General features: G+C 37.2%; 1 long non-coding RNA gene across 1 annotated transcript; it reads left to right on the top strand.

The window, feature by feature from the left end:
• Window positions 1-18,103: 18,103 nt before the first annotated feature.
• LOC147627803 (uncharacterized) lies at window positions 18,104-19,776 on the top strand. Its single transcript, XR_015268386.1, has 2 exons — window positions 18,104-18,667; window positions 19,445-19,776. It is a non-coding gene; the product is annotated as an uncharacterized LOC147627803 (long non-coding RNA).
• Window positions 19,777-26,545: the final 6,769 nt, after the last annotated feature.

Below are 26,545 nucleotides of genomic sequence, written 5' to 3'. Positions count from 1 at the left end.
GTCTTAACATCCATTTGATGTATTTCCAAATCAAACTGAGTTGCAAAAGCTAGTAGTACTCGAATGCTTGTACTATGAACTACGGGTGAAAAAGTGTCCTGATAGTCAATCCCTGCAATTTGTGAGTATCCCTTTCCAACTAAACAAGCTTTGAAAGGATCCATCTGCCTTTGTTTTAGGCTTGTAAACCCACTTACATTTGATAGGAGTACGATCAGAAGGTAGATTGGTAACAACCCATGTACCTTTCGAGATCAAAGACTCATATTCAGCTTCCATGGCTTCCAGGACATAGCTTCTGCATAAGTTGAAGGATCTTCACAAACAGCCAATACGTGATTAAAGGTTTCAAGATCATCATCTTATACATGATTTGCATCGTGCTCAAGTTCAATAGTAGGAAAATCAACATAGATATCAAGATCTGTAGCAGTCTTCTTTGAAACTGTAGGATGAACATCAATAGACTTGTCTCCAATATCCATCAAAAGAGTGTTGTCATCATGCAAATCATTGTTGTCTCTCCAATATCCATCAAAAGAGTGTTGTCATCAAAAGTAGAAAAGGAAAAGAAGTGAGTAATGTTTTTGTATCATCATCAGCATCATCTGTGGACCACAAACCTCCCACCAATTGCTCATTGAATATAGCATCTCGACTAACAATTGCCTTTTGAGAACTTGGATCATAAAACTTGTAACCCTTTGAGTTGTCAGAATAACCAATAAAAATAACCTTCAAACCTGAAGGTTCTAGCTTGTGTCGTGTCTCTTTTGGGGCATGAATATAAGCAATACACCCAAAGACTCTAAAATGTGCAACAGAAGGAGTTTGGTCTGTCCAAGCTATGATTGGAATCTTACCAGAAGGTGCAGTAGTAGTTGGAAGATGATTTTGAACAAAAATGGCTGTCAATACTGCTTTTGTCCAAAAAGAGCGAGATAATCCAGAATGAATAAGCATGCATTTGATTGCATTCAAAATTGTACGATTCTTTCGCTCTGCAACTCCATTCTGTTGGGGAGAATATGGAATGGTATACTCATGGGTGGATGCCATGGTTGATGCAATGATCATGAAATAAGTTGAAAATATATTCACCACCATTATCACTTCGAAGAATTTTGACTCTTCGACTAGTGTGATTCACCACAGATATTTGGTACCTCTTAAATGTGTCCAATGCTTTTGATTTATGTCGTAGCAAAAATACATTTATATATCGTGAATAGTCATCAAATAAAAGTAATGAAGTAACGGTACCAAGACTTGGATGGAAGAAAGGGTCCACAAATATCAGTACGAATGAGATCCAAAAGATTATTTGAATAAATATTTGTAGACATTGGAAATGGCTTACGATGATGTTTGCCTAGAGCACAATATTCACATATCCCCATATGCGGGTGAGATTTGAGGTCCATACGTCTCACAAGATCATGACGATGAATATCAAGAAGCTTTGAGAAATTTGAGTGAGTAAACCGTTGATGCCATAGCTTACAATTCAGATCTCCTAGAGCTATAACAACATTTGCAACATCCTCATTCAATGAAAGTTCAAAGAGATTATCATGTCGAGGAGAAACCGCAATAGTGGTGCCATCCTTTTCGATGTGACACTTTGTATTATCAAATCCAACAAATAGACCAAGATCCATAAGCCGCGCAACAGAAAGTAAGTTTCTTTGTAAATCGGGAACATATAAAGCTCCTCGCAGTATTTTGGTTGAGGAAGAAGTTCCCAAATACAAGTTGCCAATACCCATTACTTGGCAAGTTGTATTATCAAGATAAACCACTTTCTTGATAGGAATTGGATAATAATTGTGTAACCATTGCAATTGATATGTAATGTTTCCAGTAGCACCAGAATTAACAATAAAGAGAGAACTATCACGAACATGTAGTACCTTTTCTGGAGAGATATCATAATGAACCAAATTAGCCTCTTGATGAACATTGTCTTCATCCATGAGGATTTTGTTGATTAGCATAAGCTTGATTTCGAGCTTCGTCATAATGCCTCTTGAAGCATCGACTGGATGAATGCCTTGTGCTCCCACAATATTCACACAGGTTGCAGAAGAGGAAGAACCCCTTGATAGACGAGGTTGCTTATTTGTAATACCGTGTTCTTCATCGTACTCTTGTGCCCAGCATTCAGATACCAAGTGACCAATTTTGTCACAATAAGAACAACGCTTTTGAGGAAATTTCAAACGAGAAGAATTACCTCCTCTTTAGAAGCCACGAGATGTAAATTGGGAGGAGGAAGAAGGGCGTTGTTGAAACGGATGTCTCCGGACAGCAAAGGCTGTCTCTCTGAATGTGTGTACTCTTGGGCAATCATGACCGTTTCATGAGTTACCGATGTCGTCTGACGATCATACACTAAGCATAATATTCATATGTTAATACATTATGGTTAATACATTAATGCATTATGCATAATGTATTAATGAATTAATCTTATGCTTAATGCATCAATCTTATAGTGAATGCATTATTAAAAAGCTTAATGCATTAATGCATTATATGTTAAACATTAATGTATTAATCACAATATTAATGAATTAATTAATTAAGCTTATGCTTAATGCATTATTGCATGAATCTTATGAAAAAATGCATTAACACTAGTTTGGTACCAAAAAAGGACACTTAAGTGTCCTTTTTCGGACGATGCAAATAAAATGCTACTTGCGCTAGGAAATACATATTCAAAATCCCTCTTGAGGAATTTGAATATGTGATCTAGTGTGTCTTTAAAAAATGTAACCTTGCAATTTGGATGCTGGCACGATAAGGAATTACACCCATAAATAGGACTTGCATGAGACTGCAACTCCGATTTGAGAAAACCGCCTTATAAGCTTAGAGAAGAAAATCACTAAGCCCTGTGAAAAATTCCAAGTAATTATTTCATATTTGTGTCAAATATTTTGCCAAGTTTCACATGAAATAAAACTCAATTGAGGGTGTCTAAAATAGTAGGAAGTTGTGTGTGTTTGATACACCACTTTTTAGCATCCATTTGTATCCAAACCAATACATGGTTTTAATGTGTTTGCAAGTTTTTTAAGGTGATACAATGCTTACTCTATCCATTGAGATCTTAAAGTTATATCTAATAGCCCCTTAGTAAGCTACAAATATTAATTGTTTCAAAATGTCAAAACTGCACACAATAAAAATTCTGGATTTAGATTCTTGAGTCATATGCATTACATTCCTTAGTAAACTTGCAACATTTTGTCTGTATAGAAGAATTCCGCTAAGGTACATTGTACAAACATAATTTGGACACCTAAAACCTTTGTTTCATGGTTGCTGAGAGAGAATTTAGAAATTTTGAAAAATGTTGCACGATTGAAAAACTAAGATAGAGCTCAAGTAGCAAGATTTACTTGAGCTTGGGACCCCAAAAAATATGTATTAACTTGGTTTTGAAATATATAATCATTTTTGATTGCCAATTTGCACTAACGTAACCCTAGTTTTATGGAAGTACCTTTGAAAGGCCAAAATTTTCATCTTTTTCAGCATCTTGGTAATTATGAGATTTTTGTTATAGTTCACAAGTAGCTTAGGAACGAGGACCTAAAGGAGATTGTGTTGTTTTGAAACCCCAAGTTCTACCAATTGACTTTTACAAACATGAAAAACATGATTTATTCAAGAAGTTATAGGCATTTTATGGGATTTTTGACAAAACAGCTTCAAATTTCAATGAAAATTCCAAGTTAGAGTTTTTTGTCAAATTTCTAATATAGCTTATGTTTTGACATCATGAAAAATCCCCTTTATTTTTTGACTTTTAACCGACCTATGGTTGAAACAAGGTGTGAAAATATTGTTTCTAGGTTTCCCAAAAATTCCAAAGTTTTGGTGAGAAACAGGACACTAAAGTGTCCTGAGGACACTTTAGTGTCCAATTACAGAACTAGTGTTAAGCATAAGCTTAATTCGTTAATACATTATGTATAAAGCATTAATGTATAATGTATTATACATAATGCATTAAGCTTATTGCATTATGTATTATCTAAAAATGCATTACGCTTAATGTATAATGCAATAATACATTAAGCATAGGCTTCATACATGAATTCAAAATGCATACAGTTTATTGCATGACTGCATAATACATAAGCTTATGCATATTGCATTATACATAAGCTTAATGCATTATTGCATTATACATAGCTTAATGCATTATTGCATTAAGCTTAATGTTTATGCATAGTACATTAATAGGTACTAGAGGTAAAAAAACTCAAGAAATAACCCGACGATACCTGAAGGTACAAAAATAACAAAGATTTACCTCTTATGCTTTTTAGAAGCTTGTACACGGTCATGGAATTTTGGAGAAGATTGCCTTAACCTAGCCAAAGAATGCCTTGACCTAGTCACAAAAACAAAAATATTAGTAAAGTTTTTATTTTTAAATAACTATTTTTAAAACTAATTACACATACAAGAGAGCATACAAGCATTGAAGAGAGAGCAAGCAAAGCATCTTGAGGTAAGTCTCAAGCCCTAGCAATTAGTTCACTTAACAAAAAGATTAAAGAAAACAAAGAAGATAAGGATATAAGACCATCTTAGGGAGTTTTGAAAAATCTCATTACTTTGGGAATTTTCTTTTCAAAATATTTCTTAGTGTAACTTCAACATACCAAATCCAAACTTGTCGGAGAATATAGATTTAGAACCTACATATCTTAAAGATCTTTCCAATGATATGTCAAATGAGCGATCTTAGACAAATTCTTAAAAGGGTTCATCGTGCCCCCATCTTTTTTTTCTTACAAAATAGGTATTAGGAGTTTTCCAAAGTTCCTAATATGGTCTTATATGGTACATAGCTTCATACTACCTTACTTATGATACTTGCGGGGAGAGAGGCCTTTCCTCGTTTGTGAATGGAGAAGAGGGTTTTCTTGTGAAAGGACAAGGGGGTATTCTTGTTGTGAAGAGAGAAGGGCTTGTGTAGGTGAAACGATGATTTGCTTGTGAGAAAGGCTTCTGAAGGTGAGAGAGGGTTTGCTTGTGAAGGTCAGAGCTTGATAAGAGCTTGTGAAGGGAGAAGAGGAGGGTTTGCTTGTGATGGTGTGGGAGGGATTTTAAAGAGAAGAGAAGAAGAACTTGTAAAAGGAGAAGAAGAAGAAGGGCTTGTGAAGGGAGAAGGATATGTTAGAAAGGGAGATTAGGGAGAACAATATGTAACGGAAAGGGAGCTTAGGGAGCCATAGCGTGCATATGGTCGACTTGTAAACGTATGTGAGGAGATGACTTGAGAAAGCAAAAGCACACGATGTAATGTGTAGGAGGGAGGTATCTGATTTTTTTTCCCAATATGCGACTATGGGCTAGTGAAATAATTGAAGAAGGTGATCAAGGAGGACAAGCAGTACCATAATAGAAAGCAGTGCACCATTCAAAAATTAGAGAAATATAGTGCCTCTTGATGAGCAAGCCTCAATCTTGTAACCTAATTGTGCTTGAGTCTAAATATTAATTATTTTAGTAAATTCACCATATTTATATTTAGGTTTCATCCACCCTAGCTTAGATTAGCATTGATCACATTCTTAATTCATATAGGATTAAGTCTTCACATCATGACTATCTCCATGGGAGCTTGGATCCATAAGTTTCATCATGGTATCAGAGCTTAGTTGAAGCTCTCCATTAGCTTAGCTCTAAGATTTTTCTAATCCTTCTTTAGCTTAATCTCAATCATTAGCCATCATTAAGCTCACTAATCTCATCCTATTTACTCACTCCACTAGTGGCTCAAACTTGTCAAGCTTGGCATTCCCCACTCCATCAATCATTTCCAAATTCCTCTTCAAGGAAGATTTATCTTGAAGGGATATCCCTTATCTCATTGCTAAGAACTCTACCAAAGGAATTAGAAAGATTTTATCTCCATTTTTTTGTATGGTCGCTACCCCTATTTTACCTTATTCGACGCCTTTGAGAAAAACTAGGTCAAGCCCTTCTAGGCCTAGTTATTACTTGGTACAAGCTCTCTATAGCCCAAATCCCACATCCAATGGTATAGTGCATGAGCCGAGAGTTGGAAAAAAATAGTCGTGAAAATCGCTAAATCTGCAAAATTAAGGTGTTTCTTTGGTTGGGACTTTGATCATTATCAAGGACAACCTAGTTACTATAAAATCCCTATCAACCTTGATCATCATCAAGGACAACCTAGTTACTATAAAATCCCTATCAAACTTGCTTCCCATCAGCTCATTTTCATCGTGTAAGTTCTTACCCTCTCCAATCACAATGATTAAGTAGTAATTATTATCATTCAGTTTGATTAGCACATGTAACAAATTAGAGCTTGAAGTCTTGAAAATCGGGATTGATTCAAGCCTTGGGGATTTTTTATTTCCATTAAAAACCATTCCTCTCTTGCATTGAATCTTAACCACTCTAATGCATTCAAGCCCTCAAATTTAAGAGAGTAAAAGACACCGCCATATGTGATTTGTCAAAAAATCGTGGTAAGAACCTCTTATAAAATCATTCATTGTCTCATTACCTTGGCCTGTCAACCCTAAAGGGGTACAAATATTCATGGGACATTGTGGCTATTATCGTCGGTGATGGGTCTTACACATGGCAAAGACCATGTACTTGATTATGTGTAAGGGTCTTTGGCACCTAATTTAGGAAAAACAAGTGGAGGTTGAGCCACTTAAGAACAACAAATCATTGGGCCTTCTCTCTCAAAATCTTGGTGATGATGTGATTAGTCGCATTGCTGGCATCAAGGATGCAAAGTTGGCATGATAGAAACTCAACAAGATTTTTGGCACTAACTCAAAGAGCTCAAAGATAAAACTTCTCATGAAGTTTTACAAGCGTAACAAGGACACCGAGACCATGGCATAACACATCAGCAAGTTTGAAGGTATCAAGCAAAAACTTCGTGCATTAAAGAAAGCCATTCAGTAAGATGAACTTATTGCTTTATTGTTAAAACATGTCGACAAAGAACCTTATGAATCACTTGTCGCTACACTTAAAAATGTTCCCAAAACTAAAATTCAACATATAGAACAATATCTGCTTTAACATGAACCGAAATTCAAGGATAAAGAACCATTCAAATCACATTCAAGTGAGCAAGCACTGTATGCAAAGGGTGGGAGATTTCAAAGGAAAAATCAATCAACATTTGAACTTCCAATATGCTATCACTGTGGGAAAACTTGGTCACACCAAATGAATATCACAATAAAGATAAACCAAAGCTTGTTTGTGACAACTATGGAAAAATTGGTCACCTAGAAGATAATTACTATCACAAAACGAAGCAAACAAACTACATCGAGGTCAAAGCTACCCCAATAGAAGAAGCACTCTTCTAGAGAAAGAACCATTATAATTTTCTCACCCTTGTTGTCTCTACAAAAAGTGTGATGTAATTTGTCTGTGAGGCCATATGATGCACTCAAGCTGAAATTCATAGCCAAAGTAGCTATAATGCCAAAGTAGCCTAGCAGGAAGGGAGAGAGAGGAAGAGTGAAAGCCTAAAAATTATACCCAATCTAGCATCAAGGGGGAGTGTTAAAATGAGTGATGCTAGAGTGCCAAGTCAAGTTATCCCACATGAGATACCTAAGCTTTGTTGTACCTCCCTCATATAAAAGGGGTCATTTTCAATCAGTGGAATTAAGCAAGCTCTCAAGCCTCTTTATGAGTGAGTACAAGTGTCAATCTTGTAAGCTAATTGTCCTTGAGTCTAAAGCTTAGTTAGTTTAGGATATTCATCATGTTTATGTTTAGGTATCATCCACCCTAGCTTAGATTAGCACTAATCACATTGTTAATTAGTATAGGATTAAGTCTTCACACCATCTCTATCTCCATGGGAGCTTGGATCCACAAGTTTCATCATGGTGTTGGGGAACTCAAGGATATCAGAGGACGATGATGAGGAGGATAATCAAATTTGATGATAATCATCATAATCTTATAAAGATGATTTTAGTTTGCGTATTTATTTTGAAACATTGTTTTGACATTGTACATATTTATTTGTAATAGAAGATGAACATTTTATTTTAACTTAATGTGTTGAGATGACCACTCTCAATATATGTTTGTGTTTTTAATGGAAAGATTTTTATAATATATTATGAATGTGGATTTTTCATGTTTTAGTTTTAGTTTTTTTTAAGCTAAGGGGGGAGAGAGAGAGAGAGGAGTTCTGATTTGTTTCTCAATCCCCTTCTATCCTTCCCCCCTCTTTTTTACATGGAGACTGTAGCGTTGCTCCGCATGTGGTTATACATATGGCTATATGCACGATGATGCATGTGGCTATATGTGCAAATGTACTCACATGCATAGTCATGTTCATAACCATGTAAGAGAGTTTGAAAATCCCCAAAACTCCTCCATTAAAGCATGGTTTTGGTTGCGGCTATGCCCTCATCCCCTTATAGTGTTAATAACAAAACAACAAAATATTTAGTAGCACAACTAGAAGTGAAATGTGACCAAAATTGTAATCCAAGCCACCCGAATTTTTTTAATGCTAAATCTAGTTGTTACGGTGGCCTCAATGTGTTGTAGTGGTTGTGTAAGATCTGGAGAATATAGAAGATACATGTGTGTTCTCTTGATTTTTTTTTGCACGTTTGATCTCTTAACTTGGGCCTCTTTATATCTATTAAGGCATTTTCATGTCAAGTTATATATGTCAGTATATATATGTTCAAGGAGAAAGAACATGAGTCATATATAATGATACCTTAGGCCACTGACCTTATTATTTTGAGTAAATTTGCTCTTAAGATAATTGCATTCTCCCCCACTATAAGAGAAGTTAATGGCATAGCCGCACAAGAACAAAGCAAGTATAGAACTGTAAAATTTCATGGCATGACTATACATGCTATTAACAGCTTTATTAGTATATGCATATAAAGCCTCATGCATAGCCTCATGCATTTAAAAACTTCTTTGAAGGAAAGTTCTCTCCAATTTACTAGTACTAATTTTCATTTAAAAAAATCTTTGAAGTAAACTAACCAATCCTAGTCTTTGTGGTCCATATCTAGAGGCTTCTATGAAGGTTCTTGGTGTCAAGATCTTATGATAAGTGTAAAGGTTAGCTCTATAAAATATTATGAACATCCACAACATTCCTTTGACAAATTTTCACAATCTAAGATTCTTATAGGAGCGAGGTATTTATCTTTTTCTTTATGGCCCATATCTGGAGGAAAGTCCTACATTTCTACCCATGACATTTTCTATGTAGGTTCTTGGTGTGTAGATCGCATAGTTAGTATATGCTCACTTAAGGTTAACACGGACCACTAATATGCATCAATGCACACACGTGAAAAGGGCGTGTAAACTCATCATGAGTGAAGATTAGCCATCTACAATGAGCCAAGAGCATGCACAAGCAAAGTCACTAAAGGATATACACACATAATGGGCACTGCTTAAAAAATTCTTGTCCACCCTCACTTATGTGTTGTCCACCCAAACAAGAATTAATACTCATTTCAATCATTATATTTTGTGCATAATTGTGCTTAATGATGTACGCAAGGGATGATTTGTTGAAGCTATATATAGCTAGCCCTAACTCACTACTCTAGGTCTTGTCTATATATATGTGACTTGTGACTAATATGATTCATTCTTGTGGAGCGTATGTGGTGTCTCTTGTCTCGTCTCTCTCAACATGGTATTAGAGCGATTCTAATTATAAGGGAAGCATCTACGTCTTCTTGTTCAGTTTATGATTATGATTTCATGTCTTACAAGATTGATCTTTGGTAACAGTTTTGTGTAGGGTTGATTGGTTCTTTGATTATATGCTGCCTACATGATTTTATAGCTCCACTTGTTGTAATTAGAATTGTTTCTTAATCACATCCTTATGGTGCTGGTGCGTGGATGGTATAGTGCTGGTGAATCCTATCAAAACGATTTGTCATCGGAGTTCTGAGTCAAAAGTTAGGACAGTTCAGGTGAACTGCATCTAAAACAGTGAAACATGTTCTTTGTGAGAGCAAACAGGTAGTTGTCTCTGAGTCGTAAGCAGGATTTGATCGTCAAATCTTTCCCTGAAAGAAGCTTCGGAGGGATGCTTGCTGTACAAGCTACAATTAGATACAAAACTTGCCGTGCAAGTTGCGTCATAACGTCGTGCTTTTTCTTATTATTATTTTCATCTTTTATGGACCTCTAAGTTTGCTTACGTGCATGAGATACGAGTCTCCACTTTCAGAGTTCTAATTTTCGTTCACGTTCTATTCTTTACATGATCATTGTATGCTCGTCATTTGGTGCATGCCTCTTTTTGGCTACATTTCTCATATCTCATACATGGTTTGCAAGTTCTGCGATCTTATCTTGTACGTGTTCTCACAACCCGACATGGTAAACACCATACTTGTTAACCGATTTCCTTCTGGGCAACGTTCTGTTCCTCTTTTCCAAGGCCAAGGATTTCCTAGTTGGAAATACACGATGCTATTAATTTTAGGAGGAGACAAATTGGCAGATATTGTTCTTGGTATTCTTGCATGCCCTCCTCAACCTATTGATCCACTTCAAAATGATGCTATTATTACCAAAGGTCCTATTTTTGAACAATGAAAAATTGATCATGCACACTGGATTCATTGTGAATAAGGCTGCTCGTCATCGGTATATACTTTTTGCCCCCTTAATGATTGAACACTCATGCTAGATGTTTATCCGTTATCCACGTCATATGCTATATGGGACTATCTTATCACTATGTTTGAGAAGAAAACTATTACTACAGAGATTCTATTTCTCCGTAATCTTATGGGCAAGCTTCATTTCAAGGCAGTGACATCCATGTCTAGTCATTGAATCATTCAAAGGTATCATGCATCAACTTTCTACTATAGGGGATCCTATTCCTCGAACTCAATTGGTTACACACCTTCTTGATATGGTGACGGATCCTTTGTATGATAATATTGTCACTATATTATCTAACAAGGATGGAATTGACTTTGAGCATACATGTATTTCTGGTTGGATCAATTCGAGTATTAAAAGCCTCTTTTTGTGAGTCCTTAGCATTTGTGATTAGCAATTTACAATTTTGACGTACATACCCTTTATAAATAATATTTAAAATTCTCTCAAACCCTTTGTAGGCTCATGAAAAAGATGCTTCCTTTCGACAACAAGATACCAAACACAGGCGCACATGCTAGGAGACATTGATGGCTCTTGGCTTGGATTACGAATGTATACATGCATGCCAATGATTGTATGCTATTTAACGATGCTCACAAAGATGCAACTCAATGTTTGAAATGTGGAGAGTCGGGTTACTAAAGTGATTTGCAAGGTACGATGATTCCTCAAGGTGCTGAGAAATTTATCTTTCATACCTTGCATTCAACACATGTTCTGGGTACAAGTCTATTACAAAACACATGACATGGCATGCACACAATCATTCCACCATGATGGGGGTCCTTGTGGATTCACCTGCATGGCAACATATAGAAGAGGAGTGGTAGGAGTTCAAGGACGAGCCATGTCACTTATGACTTAGATTGGCTATGGATGTATTTAAATGGTTTCAATGGATGTATTCAATCCATTTGGTTTCAAATCAACATCTTGGACCACATGGCTAGTGGTACTAGTGAACTAGTATCTCCCTCCTTGGAAGTTAATAAAGAAGGGTCATGCGATGCTAGCTCTTCTCGTGCCTAGCAAAGCAACGGGTCAAGAACATGGGTGTGTACCTTGAACCTTTGATTGAGGAGTTTGAGCCACTATAGCATGGCATCCAAGTGCATGATGTGTCCTGATCGCTTACACAACATAGTAGGGAGGTGAGTGAAGGAACTTTTAATGTGGACAATGCATGACTTCTCGGGATATGGAGAGTTCTCAATCAACTTTCTTTGATTGAAATTGTCAAATATGAGTTAGTTCTAAATCAAATATATTTGTGCATTGTGCATAATTAAGACTCACAACATCCAGTCATAATACTTATCTGATTTGTGGACCATTGCTTGTTACATGATGCCCTATGCATCTCAAGAAGTTCATTGTATGAATACCAGATTCATCGATTTTTCCTATTTGATCTCATGAGAATTTTATTCCATCTACCAAAGGATTCTCCTTACATCCTCTAAGAGTAGGTTATTTGGGAAGTATTGTGGAGAGGATCATCCCATATGCCATCGCCGGAAATGACAAAGTACTCAATCTTCTTTTGTCTCCCAAATTGAACAAAGCTAAGAATCAATCATTTTCTAGATCTGATGCACATCATAAAAAATGTAGCATCAAATATTTGGGACCCCATAATTGGTAGGGATATTCTTTAACCGTTCGGGAGAACTTGAGATTGATTAAATGCCTTCCCACCACTTGGCCAATAGTTCAAGACAATGGGAAGGTAATTTTACCCAAAGAACCTTGGATCTTAACAAAGAACAAGGAGAAGATATTGAAAGATCAAATGGCCTCCTTTCATATCCCTATGGGTTTCATACATTCCTTAAAGGGGGCATTCAAAAAAATAAAGAAGAAAGGAGAAACTCAATTGTATGGTCTAGTAATACATGATTGGTGTACAAGATGTTTCACGTATGTTCAATTTACTTATATAAGCTTCATGATGGTCTTGCATTTTAATTACATAACATTGATTCCAATTTTTTATGCTACATAGTTCATTCTTCCCATATGCATTAGCAAGTGTGGAAATCCAAAAGTGCACAAGGCTATGTACAAAATGGGGACAATGGTTAGACATGAAAAAGTAAAATTCTAACATGGATTTATTTTATAATATTATTGCACTAGTTTGTAAGACATTTCATGCTAATTAAAGGGACTCAACTCCATCTTAGGTACATAAGTTCCAAGGAGGTACAACGTGACTAATGGCAATGGGGGGATGGAGTGTGCATGATTGAGAAAAGCCTCCCACTATCCTCACTAGTCAATTACAATTGGTGGCACACTTGATAGATGAAGTGTTAGTGTGCAATGTTGTGCATGCTTGGTGGATGTTATTTCTCGATCATTTCATGAATACCTTGAAGGATTTTGTTAGGCAAAAAACTAGGCTAAAAGGAAGCATGACAGAGGGTTGGCTAGTGTAAGAAGAATGTGTCCACATTTCATAGTAAACACCATATTGGGGAATATGGGAATTTCCCATAAGTTTGGGACACGTGGTCAAAACTTTGGATTTTCCATAACTTGAACACCATTACTCCAAATTGTGCGCTTTAAAGCTTAATAGATCCCTCTTTTCAAGCGCTTTCCAATGATAGGTCACATGATAGGGTTTTGAGAAACTTATAGACATGTTAATCGGGTCCCACCTTTTTAGTATTACAAAAATGGGACTTGGGAGATTCCCAAACTCACAAATATGGTGTTAGTATCTCTTTCGAGTGGATCTGACAATGCCACAATTGTGGAGTAATGAGGATGATGCATGCATGGTGTCCCACATACCACAAGGAAGATCAAGGAGAATGGACACATCAATGTTGAAGAAGGTGAATAAATTTTGTATTCTTAATAGTGAATTTATGAAGAAGTGAGGAGAGAAGAGCATTTAGGATGATTGTCATTTCCTCTGGAGCTTGCATCACTTCTAAAATATTGTACCATTGATTGGATTTATGAAGAAATGGAAAGGACAAAGAACAAGGAGAGATGGGCGACAGAAAAAGAGTGGGAGTACGCAAGAGGATATGAGCATCATGTAAGTGTGTCTCTACTTTCTCTTTTTCTACTTAAGTACAATCTCATGATATGGTTATTCAATATCATAAATATATTTCATTTGGTGTTGGTGGTAGTATAAGATATACAACACCATGTGGTCTCAAGGAAGGCATTTTTGTAGTCAACGCATAGACACAAAGAGAAATACCCAAGATTGTGGGGTTATGGTAGACTTTGAACTAGAGAGTGGAGAAATGCTTCAAGATATTCACAATTTTTATATTGGATGTGAAGTGATTCAAGGATGTGGTGTGTGGAGGCACTCAAGAAATTGTGAAAAGACACCCAAATGGATTTATGGCAATCGATTCCACAAAATTTTGGCAAGCACAGAGACACATTTGTGCTACCTCATTATTGTGAACAAGTAAACTATAACCATAAGCTTTTATTATATAATCCTTATGTATGTTTAATTTACACTCTATGTGTTTCTTCTTACAAGGTTGTGTTTAATGTGAATATAAATGAAAAGAAATGGTGGTTTATGTCATACAAGTCACTCCTTATTCAAACAATATTTTTCAAGATAGGGATGTTGAAGAGTGCATGGAAAAAGTGGCAGTTGGAAAGGGACATGTGGAGGGTCAAGTACAAGATGAAAACACGAGATACCACCAACTAATCAAGATGAAGGTATCCCTATCCAAGTTGATGAGAAAGGAATTGAATCTAATCATAATGATGAGAAGATGATGGTGATGTCAAGTCTACTAGTAGTGGGATAGATCCTTTTATTGATCTTATAATGGGACATATGGATCTTGAGATAGACCAATTAGTATGTATGGATTTGATGAAATATGCCACAGATGTTGGGCCAAGCTCACCCTAATTCATTAAATAATTTATCAAATTTTCAGTCTTAATTCAGTACATATTTGAATGTATTACAATATATTTTGTGCTTCTTCTTTTGTAATTACATTTTGTGCTTCTTATTTTGTGATATCGGGATATTTTTAGCTCTCTGAAATTCTCTCTAGAATGTATAGATTTTTTTCCCAGTACGTAGCTATACACACAGATATGCATGAGGCTTAGCCGTGTATTTTTAGCTCTCTAGAATTCTCTCCAGAATGTATGGATTTTTTTCCCAGTACACGGAGCAATACACACGACTATGCATGAGGCTATAGCCATGTATTAGCCGCACATGGCTATCCCTGTGTGTAACGTATTGAAAAAATGTTCACAACTTGCGTACTTGCCCTGAGCAACCTCTCTACTCTCTATTGTCTTCATGCGGCTATGCTTTCCATCTCTTCTAGTGATAGATAATATAATAACCACATTTTTTTATTTTTAAGCAAATTTTAACACAGTGTTAATATATAACAATTAATTTTAAACAAAAACGTCTAGACGCTACAAAGAAGAATATAAGAATATATCTAATCTACTAATGATTCACTTCAAAATAAAAAAATTTATCACAATGCATGCACACAACATCAAAAGCATACTGTCCTCTCGTAAAGACCACTACCACCTACTAATAAAGGACTTGTAGTCCAAACAACACAATATAAACAATCAAATAAGTAACTTTTACTAAAGGTACAATACAAACCACTAAAGGATCAATGTTCTAATCGCATATACTATGCAATGACATCATGTGATGCAATCAAACACAAGAAAAAACCATAACTATCCAAAGTAAGACAAGTAGTCCAATCAATCACATATGTAACCCTATTACACTATGTCAAGGACTAACACTCCCGAGTGTAGGATAATTAGTCCAATCTATAGCATAATGAAACACTAAAGGATATATGATGTAAAGCTCAAGCGTTCAAAGATAAGCTACCAATGTACATGAAGGACAATACTGCCCAATAAAGGACTAGTAGTCTAGTCAATATACGACACTATCTGCTCTCAACACAGTTTATGATGCCAATATTAAGAGCCAACACAGACCAACAATAGGACTAATGGCCCAATCAACAAGCAAACACCGAGATCTCCTCGGGAATATCACCTACCCAAGTCTAGAAAATATACATATACATATATGTGCAAGGATTTCACTGACGTAAACGAGAACATGTGAACATGTTAATAACATATGTTAATAGCACAAAAAATTTTGTGATCACATGTTATATTCACAAAGCTTTCACAAGGGCCTAAAAAAGTTATCTTTGTCGGGCATAAAAAATCTTCTTAGGTGGCCACTGACCTGCTATTATGTGAAGATGGTAACACGAGAACATGTGAATAGCTTATTCCCATGTGTAGCCAAGCTTTTAAGGGGTTCCCAAATGGCAAGTGACCTGTTATTTTGTGAACGGTAACATGAGAACATGTGAATAACTTGTTCACATGTGTTATTATCACAAAAAATCTTGTGATCACGTGAATATTAAATCCCTGTATATATGTGTATATATTTGTATGCATATACATGTGTTTGTGTATATATATGTATGTATATATATACAGTGACTAAGCATCGTTTCAATGCATAATGTAAGTGTATATTGAAGAGTTCTACTTTATTTCCATGCATTAAGCTAGCTTTCTCTAGATACACGTAGGCCTTAAATTTGAAGCCCAAGTTTAAGGTTTCATCAAATTTATTTTGCAACGTTTTCTCTTCAACTTGGGCATCAATATGCAGCTTTCAAAACTATTTAAGGCTTCAAAAAGGATCTATTCTCTATGTTGTGGAAAATAGATATTTACATTTATGTATAATTTTTTGCAAATTAAATTTGCAAGATAAAAGAAGAAGAAAAGCCACTTTTTTGGAAATTGAGGAAAAAAGTCACCTTTTCTTAGCTTAAGAAATTATTACAAACAAAATATGATTTTTTATTTCAATTGAGAACTTCCTACATCTGTGGTAGCTGGCTTGAATCATTAATAACAAAGGCTTTTGTAAATCATGTAAAATATAAGCTTGTGGATAAAACTAATTGAAACATTGAGAATGTAGTCCTATCCATACTGGGGCAATGCTACTTAATTGGTGGAGAAGGGCAAAAGTAGCTACTAGTAGTGCAAAGGAGAATGATTGAGATCAATGCTTTGTGTGGCAAGAGAGAGCCATGGATGTATGTGTATGTGTATGCATATAGGTATATATATACGTACATACATATGTATGTATACATAAAGTATATATATACATATATATATATATATACGTATATATATATGTGTGTGTGTGTGTGTGTATGTATATATATGTACATGTATATACACATATATATATATGTATATTGATGTGTATATGTGCACACACACACATATATATATGTACATATATATGTGATTCCATTTATCTCTCCTTGTTGCTACTAGATATATACATATATGTCTAACATTTATATGTATGTGTGTATATATATATATATGTAAACCTATATAGGTCTAACATTTTTATGTATGTTTGTGTATATATATATACATACACATATATACAACATACATGCATACATACATATATATACACAAATATATATTTATATACATATATTATCATATATGTATAGATGTCGTACATATGAATATATATACATACATATATATGTGTCTATATATATATACACACATATATGTCTGTGTATATATATACATACACACGTGTATATAGAGCAATCAGGCTTTAGAGCTAAAAAGTAGGATTCGTTTTGGTAGTTTAATAGGATTTCATGGTTGTAAATTTGTGTGTGTATAGATATGTGTATAGAGCAATGTAGCTTTAGTGCTAAAAAGTAGGTTTTGTTTTCGTAGTTTAATAGGATTTCATGATTGCAACCTTAAAATTTAAGCACTTGAATCTGGATACAGGTAAGTTGTTACTACTGTGCTCATGTTTGTAGACACACAGAACTCCTCAAGTTTCGAGGCCTGCCAAGGTTCCGTGCTTGCATGTGTCCACAATTGAGGAATCATTTCGTTGCAGGGAAACGAGGCAAGTAGCATGTGTAGCAGCAAGATGTTGCCAGCAACTAGTCCCACAGAAGCGTATCTTTTCTGGTATTAAATTTATACAGCCTTTTCTAAAAGCAAGCACGTCTCCTCGAACGACATTATGATGATTGTGTGTGTGGGATCTGGATAGGAGACGCATCAACTCTATATATAAATCAGCTAAGCGAAAAAAAACTTTGAGAATAATACGTAATAACGATTCAATGATCCAATCAAAGTCAGGTTGGTCGATATAAAAAGCATCACGTCTCCTCGAATGATATGACCTGAAGAAGAAGTGTAACTCACTAATACTGTAAGAGGCAGATCATACGAGGGCCCGAATTCGCACATTTTGGACCATTGGTGGGCACGTGTTGTGGCCACACGAATTGCCCGCCACTTAACGTCATGGGACATCGATGGTGAATCACATGAAAACTCAAAAAATCAGATTTTTTAAGATTTCTCACGCCTCTTCCTCTCTGTTCACGATTTGATATTTTTCACGTCATGGTTTCCACAACCCTTCTCCGTCAATGATGATTTCCAAGACCTTCCCTATCTAGCCAGCCTTTCAAATCAAGTCGCTGGTCTCACTAGAATATGCAGTAGCTTCAATCTTGATTCTTGCTTCTCTCCCTTATAGATTCCTTTTGTAGACCTTAATGAGATTTGGAGCCAAGAAATGGAAGATGAAGTAATACCTTGCACTCCGCAAGAGGGGATGAGTTTGAATTCAGTGAACCTAGTGTTTGGTGACTTGTGACATGCTTCATCAACTAATCTTGGTATCCTCAAAAACCCTACTTCTAACAGTGTGCAGCGAATTCCCTTAACCTGTGTATCAAACTTGCCCACTTTTGTATCTTCGCCATCCACTGAACCTGCAAAGAAGCCAAGGAAGGCAGTCCCAAAAAAGAACCAGGTATAACATCTAGTTCTTGTCATTTTTTGTTACTCTAGAAATCATATATTTATAAGGGTTTGTTGTTGCAAGGAGTAGTTGCTCGTATATATGGTTGAGTGGATTCTGGAGTGGTGATGCATGTGTTTATTTAAGATGACTTGATGCATGCTTCCAATGGGCCTCTCAATGTTGGCAATGACCAAGCTTGCATCCAAGATCTTGGCCCTGAGAGTGGAAGTGCCATTGCAAAGAATCCCATTTATTGGTATTGGAAGGAGATTAAGGTTTTAGTCAATGCAAATCTAGCTTTGGAAGATCATAGAGAAGTAGGTGAAATACATTCGTCTTGGACTAGTGTGTCTAAAAAAGGTGATGCCCACATTTTTCGCACATGGAAACAATGCCTAAGTAGGTGAAATACATTCATCTTGGACTAGTGTGACTAAAAAAGGTGATGCCCACATTTTTTGCACATGGAAACAATGCCTTGATGGTTGAAATTGTGCCTTGAAGGACTTCAAGACTACTTATGACTATGGTTGTAACACCCCTTCTGGAGATGTAGTGCCTATTGGGCAATGGAGCTAGTAGATTAAAGGAAGAAAAAGCTTCCTGCAGGATTTTCTAAACGATTATTCTCTTTAATGGAAGTACGTTATGGGCTGAAACGAGCTATTGAACCTGGTAATATTCTTGTTGATGCATCCGCTCATATATTAGGTGAGTGTATGCCATGCTTCTTGTTTCCATGATTAAAGCCGAGTTTTTCATGATTTTACTTTTGAATTTGTACAGACAAAGGGGAGACGAAAAACACAGATGCAGATAAAACTACTCTAACTAATGACCCTCCTTTGAAAGAAGAGATGACCGAGCACAAACGACGTCAGTCAGGGCGGGTTGGTTGATGTATTTGCAACAGTGGAGGAAAAGCGAAAACCAAAATTGAGCAATATTTCATTGAGATCACTTGAGAGGAGTATGAGGTTGCATGAGAGCAGAATATTAAGTGTCTTGAGTTGGAGTGCGCATGATTGGATAGTGATCGTGACAGTAATATTGCCAATGTAATAGAATCATTCTCATCTGCACTCAAGGTGTACTCTTAATTAAGCACCCTTTATGCATGACCTACTTTGGCTCTATTTTGATCAATCCCTTGATTAAGCATATTTTTTGCAAAGTCCTGTTGTCTATATTTTGGCAACGCTTATGTTTACGACTATGGCTACATGAACCAACTTATTAACTCTGGTAAGAAATGTATCCCAAACAGCAAGCACTAGAGAACTTTTTGTGCCTATTTGACTTGAATGGACATATGTATTTACTTGCTGACCCTTGTTATAGTACAGCATTCAGATGCAACATATGAAACCTAGGTCGCTGGAATGGCCGGGATATAAGCTAATAAGAACACTATGTTCTCGCTTGAAGTGTGCATTTTTTTGATTGATTCGAAATGAAGTGACATTGCTGCATGTTCAAATTTATGCTTCTCCTTCGTGAGAGTAGTATACTCAATAGAGTCACCACCATCCTAAGCATAGCCATAGAAATAGCTTGGACCCGATGAGGAATAGTCATTATGGTGAGGGGAACAAGAGCTCTAAAAAGTTGTTAGCATGTGAGACCAAGAAAGAGTGGGTCACAAGGATAATAGTCCAAGTAAAGATGAGAATATGCTTAGCAAAACATCCCAATTGATGAAGGGGTTTTAATTAAAGGCAAGAAGGGGAGAGCTAAAGATGAGAATACCTTGTGCAAAGTATTCTAGGTAATGAAGGGGTTTTTTGAAAAGAAGGGGAGGGCAAACCTTGAAACAAGAATAGGAAAAAGGCTCATAAATGTAGCAATAACAATGCAACAAGCATGGACAGAGGGTGAGCATGAAGAGTGTAGCAAGCTTCTAGCAACAAGGTTATAGGTGCAATTCATGTAGAGAAGATAGGGACACTCGCAGGGTGAGTAATACAGGAGTGGAGAGAGGTATACATAAGAAAGACAAGGAGGGATAATTTTTGAATTTATGAGTGTGGCCCAAGGTCGCTTTGGGCCCTGGCCATTTCCCACCATTGATGGCCTTTTTCTTTCACACCAGATGAGCCATTTCTGTTTGCCACTCCCCTAGATGAGTCATTTCTGTTAGCCACTCCCGTCGTGTGATCTGCCTCTAAGTGAAGCTTGTATTCAATAAATCTGTTGCTTCAAAGTCAGTCCAAACGGTATTATTACTCTTTAGAAAAAGCTTTTATTTTGAATGAAATGAATGATTACCATCACGTTGTGTCATACGCATTGATTAGCAGCTATTCCTCGAGCTGATAAAAACCTCGAGTGACCTCGAGTAACAGAAGGTATCTTAGCCATTGATTCTCCCACTAACCCCCCTTGAACCAGAGGAAGGGAAAATAGCTCTAAATCTCCACAAAAAAGGTCTAGCAACCTGGGCAGATATTTTCAACCCCCACCATGGCACCTGGCTCACAAGAGCAAAACTTGTAGCCAAGTTGGACAGTAGAACCCCAGAGTTAGATCTAATTCAAAGCAGAGCAGTTCAATGGAACCAACAGGAAATCTGGAAAATCAGCAGACCCCCATCCTTCAATATCTTAGCCTTTCAATGGATAGAGAACAAACCCCTTCTCCCCATCCCTAATCTCGAAAAATCTCCCCCTATTCATGTCACTCTCAACCGCAGATGGAATATCAACTGGGATAGGAGAAAATGGTATAACAGTCTCAAGGAGCTGTGGAGCTCACACATCGATCCCAAGAAATCATGCCTTGCCTGGCTGGTAGCCTACAGAGCCATATGGACACAGAGCAAGGCTGGAAACTTTCACATCTCCTCAGATCAATGTGCAAGATGCGGCTTACCTGAGGACGACCTCCACATCTTCTTCCACTGCAAGCACATTTTCAACACTTTCAAAGAGCTACATGCATCTATTCTGAGGTGGGGTAAAGATGTTAACTAGAAGAATCTAATGTTAGGAGAAAACATAGGATGTTCAACAGCACTCTGGAATGTAATCAGATGTGAGTATCTCTGGCATGCCTGGTTACAGAGGGTAGCAGTTACTTTTGACAACCCCCAAATCAAGGGTCCTCCTCTCTCTGTGTGTTTAATAACATCATGCATCATGTATTGGACCAAACAAACCCAAGCCCTCTTCAGTTTGGAGAAGAGATTAATGATCAAGCTCCAAAAGAGAGCTTCAGACTACACCATGGAAAAACTAGAAAAAACCAGAGATAAGATTATTCTCATCATATCTAAGGACAGATCACTAATAGAAGCAATCTACAGGCAGCAGTAAGCAAACCCCTCTCAATGCCCAACAGGTGTAGAAGTGGATCGACATGCAGACAGGAACCGAGAACCAATCCAGAGAAGCTAAAAATGAAGCTAAGGCAAAGTGACCTGGCAGGCAGTGGAGTGACACCAATGTTTCAGACTGCCTCCAATCACCGGACCGCCGCTGATGGCTCGTGGGAGTTTTCTGCAAGGACGACAGAACAGTTTAGTCCTGATAAATTAAAAGTAAAAAAGGCCCTCAGTCCCCCTATCGGACACCTCCCTGTCCAAAATCGAGGGCAGGTACACCAGAGCAAGAAGTCACTGTGCTGCTCAGGACCTCTGCACATCTTCTTCTCCTGCAAGGCTGTTTTGAGGAATCAAAAAGAGACATGCTACTGAATGACAACAAGGTAGAAGTACCCTTCCGTAACTGGTGCTAAGCCTCCAAAATTCGACCTGGGATGCCACCAGCAAGGAGGAAGAACTTAAGAGCTAGCCGCAAGGCTGATCGAGGAAGATGAAGGTTTCTAGCCGTTGGGAGAGGCTGCCATCACCCGATCTTGGGCGCCACCAGCAGGGATGAAGTCGACGAAACCGGAACAGACTGGAAGCTCCCACGACCACGTGAGGGAACCAACTGCTGCAGTCATAATAAGGGAAGCAAGAAGTCTCCCTCCAACCAAAGAAGATTTCGCAGCTTCCCAGGGCTCTCAACGCACCATCTTCTCCTGCAAGGCCGTTTTGAGGAATTAGAAAGGTTTCATGCTGTCGGGGGTGACTGTTTTACAACAAAGGAGATGTACCTTCTAGTTACCTATGCTGGTCCTCCAATACTCTGGGCGCCACCAAGCAAGGATGAAGAATCTGAAGAGCTAGTTGCAAGGCTAAACAAGGTAGAAGAAAGGATTCATGCAGCTGGAAAAAGCCTCATTTTGCCACCTATGTTGGTCCTCCATTACCCTATCTTGGCGCCACCAGCAGGGATGAAGACGATGAACCTGGATGAGACCGTTAGCCAACAAGAGGATAGCTGTTTTTTTTCTCATGCTTTGACACATGCAGACACATGCACCGTGGCCACGCGTAGGGCATGCGCCGTGGCCACATGTCCAAATGCATGATGGACACGTTGCTGCTTTCCATGTATCTTGGATTCTCCCTCTTTCATAAATATATCTGCCTGTTTTTGAAAGAAAAAAAAAAGCCTCGAGTGACGTTTGCAGTTACATGCACAAAAATAACTACCTATAATTTCTTCAAAAATTCATAGCAATATCAATGTAGTCCAACTTCCAATAGAACAATAATTATATCCTCTAGTGAAAACAAAATTAAGGTCATCTCTGCGTGTCAACTGTGATTACATTGTGACAGGATAATGGATTTCGAAGACGTGACTCCCGCGTGCTACGATGTACACGTGACGAGACCACGGAATAATTGCAAAACCGTATAATTGATTAGAGCTTTAATTAGCAAATTTTTCGACATGTATCGTTCTCAATCTTCTCCATTTATCGTTCTCCTTGCTTGTATGAGTTTCCGTCTCACCATTTTATCCTTCAAGTGCTTGACCTTCAACAAATTTGTCCAAATAGCCATCCATCCATGAGAACTGTTGCCAAAAGTTCTACTAGCTATCCATAAAGACCAAGATGAAGGGCAACAATTATAATCATTGGCCAAAAATTGAAAAATTTGACTGGGAAAAAAATAAATAGAGCTATAATAATACGCTGAAAATACCCCACAATTAAATGATCATCGTTTCCCTTTTGGCGGCGTTGATGAATCGGATGCGCTTCAAAGCGTTGGTGCACTGAGATCTGCAGCGTGTGGCATCGATGTTGATCTGCTCAACAATAAGCTGCAATAAGATGTAGCATTGATGGTCGTCATCTGCAACTGCTTCAACTTGTTGAAAAGTGGTGCTCTACAATCTGCTACATGAAGGAACTTAGTGGCTCTACTGGTTTTTGCCCCATAGAGCATGAGGTGGCTGCTACGTTGACATTCAGATGGTGTGAATTGGTCTGCAACGGCTCCATATTAAGCATATTCATGACTTGTTGACAGAGATAAGAATGGTGCGCAGGGTTGAGAGGGAGAGACGATTAAAACAAGATGTATTGATTGTGTTGTTAATATAACTAGAGGCATGACATCCCGCCTTCGACGGGCAACACTACAAGACACTGCTGCCATACATCGCGTTCAATACACGCGATAAGTTACAGGCGCGTGTATGGTCGCGCATGTATATAAGTAGTATCGGGCGCGTGTATATTGGCATTTAAATTCGCGTGTATTGAAGTTTCAAAAATGCGTCTACCAGCGCGTGTATATTGGCATCTAAATTCACGTGTATATTGGCTTCAGAAACGCGTGTATCGGCGCATGTATATACACGCAATTATACACGCATTATTACACGCGAGAACTTTATTAAAAAAAACTCCATTCCTTTATAAAATTAAAAACTATTTTTCTAAAACCATCTCATAGTATATTACAGTATATATCATTACACAATCCCACTACATGCATTTACAACAATGAAATATATTCAAAAATAAATCATAAGATGATAATTAAAAGACAACATATACAATAGAAATGTCATTAATTTAGAACGATATAGTGATGGATTGGTTAGGGTTCGATCTCATCTTCAATAAGATCCATCCTTGCCAACGATCAACATCAATATTCATTTAATCAATTTGTAAGGCTACGATTAAATTTATTCCACTCGATATTCTGTCCATTGATAATGGTATCGATGTTCTGATCATCCTCATCAACATCACCATCGTCCTCAATGGTAGGGTCATTCTCATGATCATGAGAAATGGCACGCTCATCCTCATTATCATGATCATCTCTTATTTCTTGATCATCGATCACAGCATCTTCATTGGCATGTTCGACATCATCTTCATTGCGGCTTGTTACATCCTCCATATGTTCCATATCAGTGAATGTATTATACATCACTTTGGAACGTGGTGCAATAGGGATGACGTACCACCATTTAATGTCATGCACCATTGGCAGATAGATAACCTACTCAAATACACATACTACAGTAATTAATTAGCATATCAAAAGTCAACGGGTACGCGAGCTTAGATATATATGTACATGAAACACATTAGTAAAAAAAATGCATACCTGCTCACATTGTTGTGGCAATACGAGCCTATCTTTCTTTGTTTGCCAAAACTTTGTAGAGTCAATAGTTACATGGCTACTTGCATGGCGTTTTATCATTGCATTAGGCCCTTTTTCCATCACGTTCATTTACCATTTGACATCCAAAACATACACAAAGAAGCGACAAAAGTCAAGCCTAAATATATCTTGGATTGTGCCACAATAATCATCAATATTCCATTCCTTGAGAAAAAAACTACTCTCTGGAATCTACAAAAATAGGAAGAGGGTTTCCCGAGTAGAGGTGCTACACTCGTGCTGGTAGTAGCCAGGCTGATATGGGTGCGACTATACCCACTACACTAGTAGCCATGCTAATAGCCACGATATGGCTATGGGCATGGCTATAACCACACATATAGCCATGTGTATAGCTGCATACTATAAAAAATGCCTTCCCATGTGGTGCTCCACATGTTCTCCATCAAACATCTACTCCTTGGAGGTTGAACCATGCCTAACAAATCCTAGCATGGTATTCCCTTATACCTTGCCCTGATCTTCCTCTTTCCCTTTCCATCAGGCAAGCCCTCACCTCTTCTCCCTCTTCTCTCTCATCTTCCTTCACAAGCAAGAAAGGTCTCTCCTGAAGAATTAAGCTTATCTCAAGATATTATCTTTTTGGTTTTCTTTAATCTTCTTAATTGAGAATAAACTAGTTAATAACATGTTTTGTGTAGGGTGTAGAAAGCTATCACCTTTTTTCCCTCTTCACTCTCTTCTCCCTCTCCTCCCTTCATAAACAAGCTCTCTTTTCCCTTCACAACAAGAAAGAAAACTCTCTCTCCATAAGAGTCATAAGCATGCTTAAGATAATCTCAAGCAAAACAAAATCATTACATATTTTATTTAGGGTTCGAGAGTTACCTCAATTGATGTACTTGCTCTCTCTCTTTTTATGATGTTACCCTTTTCTCTTTCTCTTGTATGCATGCCTTAATAGTTTTCTTAAGTTATTAAATAAAAGCCAATGTTTGTGCTTATACATAAGATCATTAGCTTGTGCATTAAGCTTATCTATAAGCTCTAATGCATGCATGGATGCATAAGGCTTATGCATAGAGCTTGCGTAGGCTTATCCATAAGCTTAATTCATAGAGCTTATGCATGAGCTTAATGCATGAGCGTAATGCATAAGCTCTATGCATAGACGTAACTCATGGAATAAGATTATGCATCAAATCTCAATTATAAGCCTTGAGTATAATAAAATGATATTATAGCAATGTTTTTAGGAGCGTTATTATAACTACCAGCCTTGGCAAATGTCGAGGTCATTTTGTTACTACAAATGCTATTATATTTGTTGGTGTAGTGGGAGCTCTCCTCAACAATGCTTTTAACAGAATAATTTCACTGTTATAAATGCTGCTCGA

The sequence above is a fragment of the Cibotium barometz genome, chromosome 20 (genome assembly GCF_041138505.1).
Source record: "Cibotium barometz isolate CiBa-2024 chromosome 20, ASM4113850v1, whole genome shotgun sequence".
NCBI classification, from domain to species: domain Eukaryota; kingdom Viridiplantae; phylum Streptophyta; class Polypodiopsida; order Cyatheales; family Cibotiaceae; genus Cibotium; species Cibotium barometz.
Note: the sequence above shows the minus strand (reverse complement) of the source record. Positions and strands in the feature narration are given on the sequence as shown.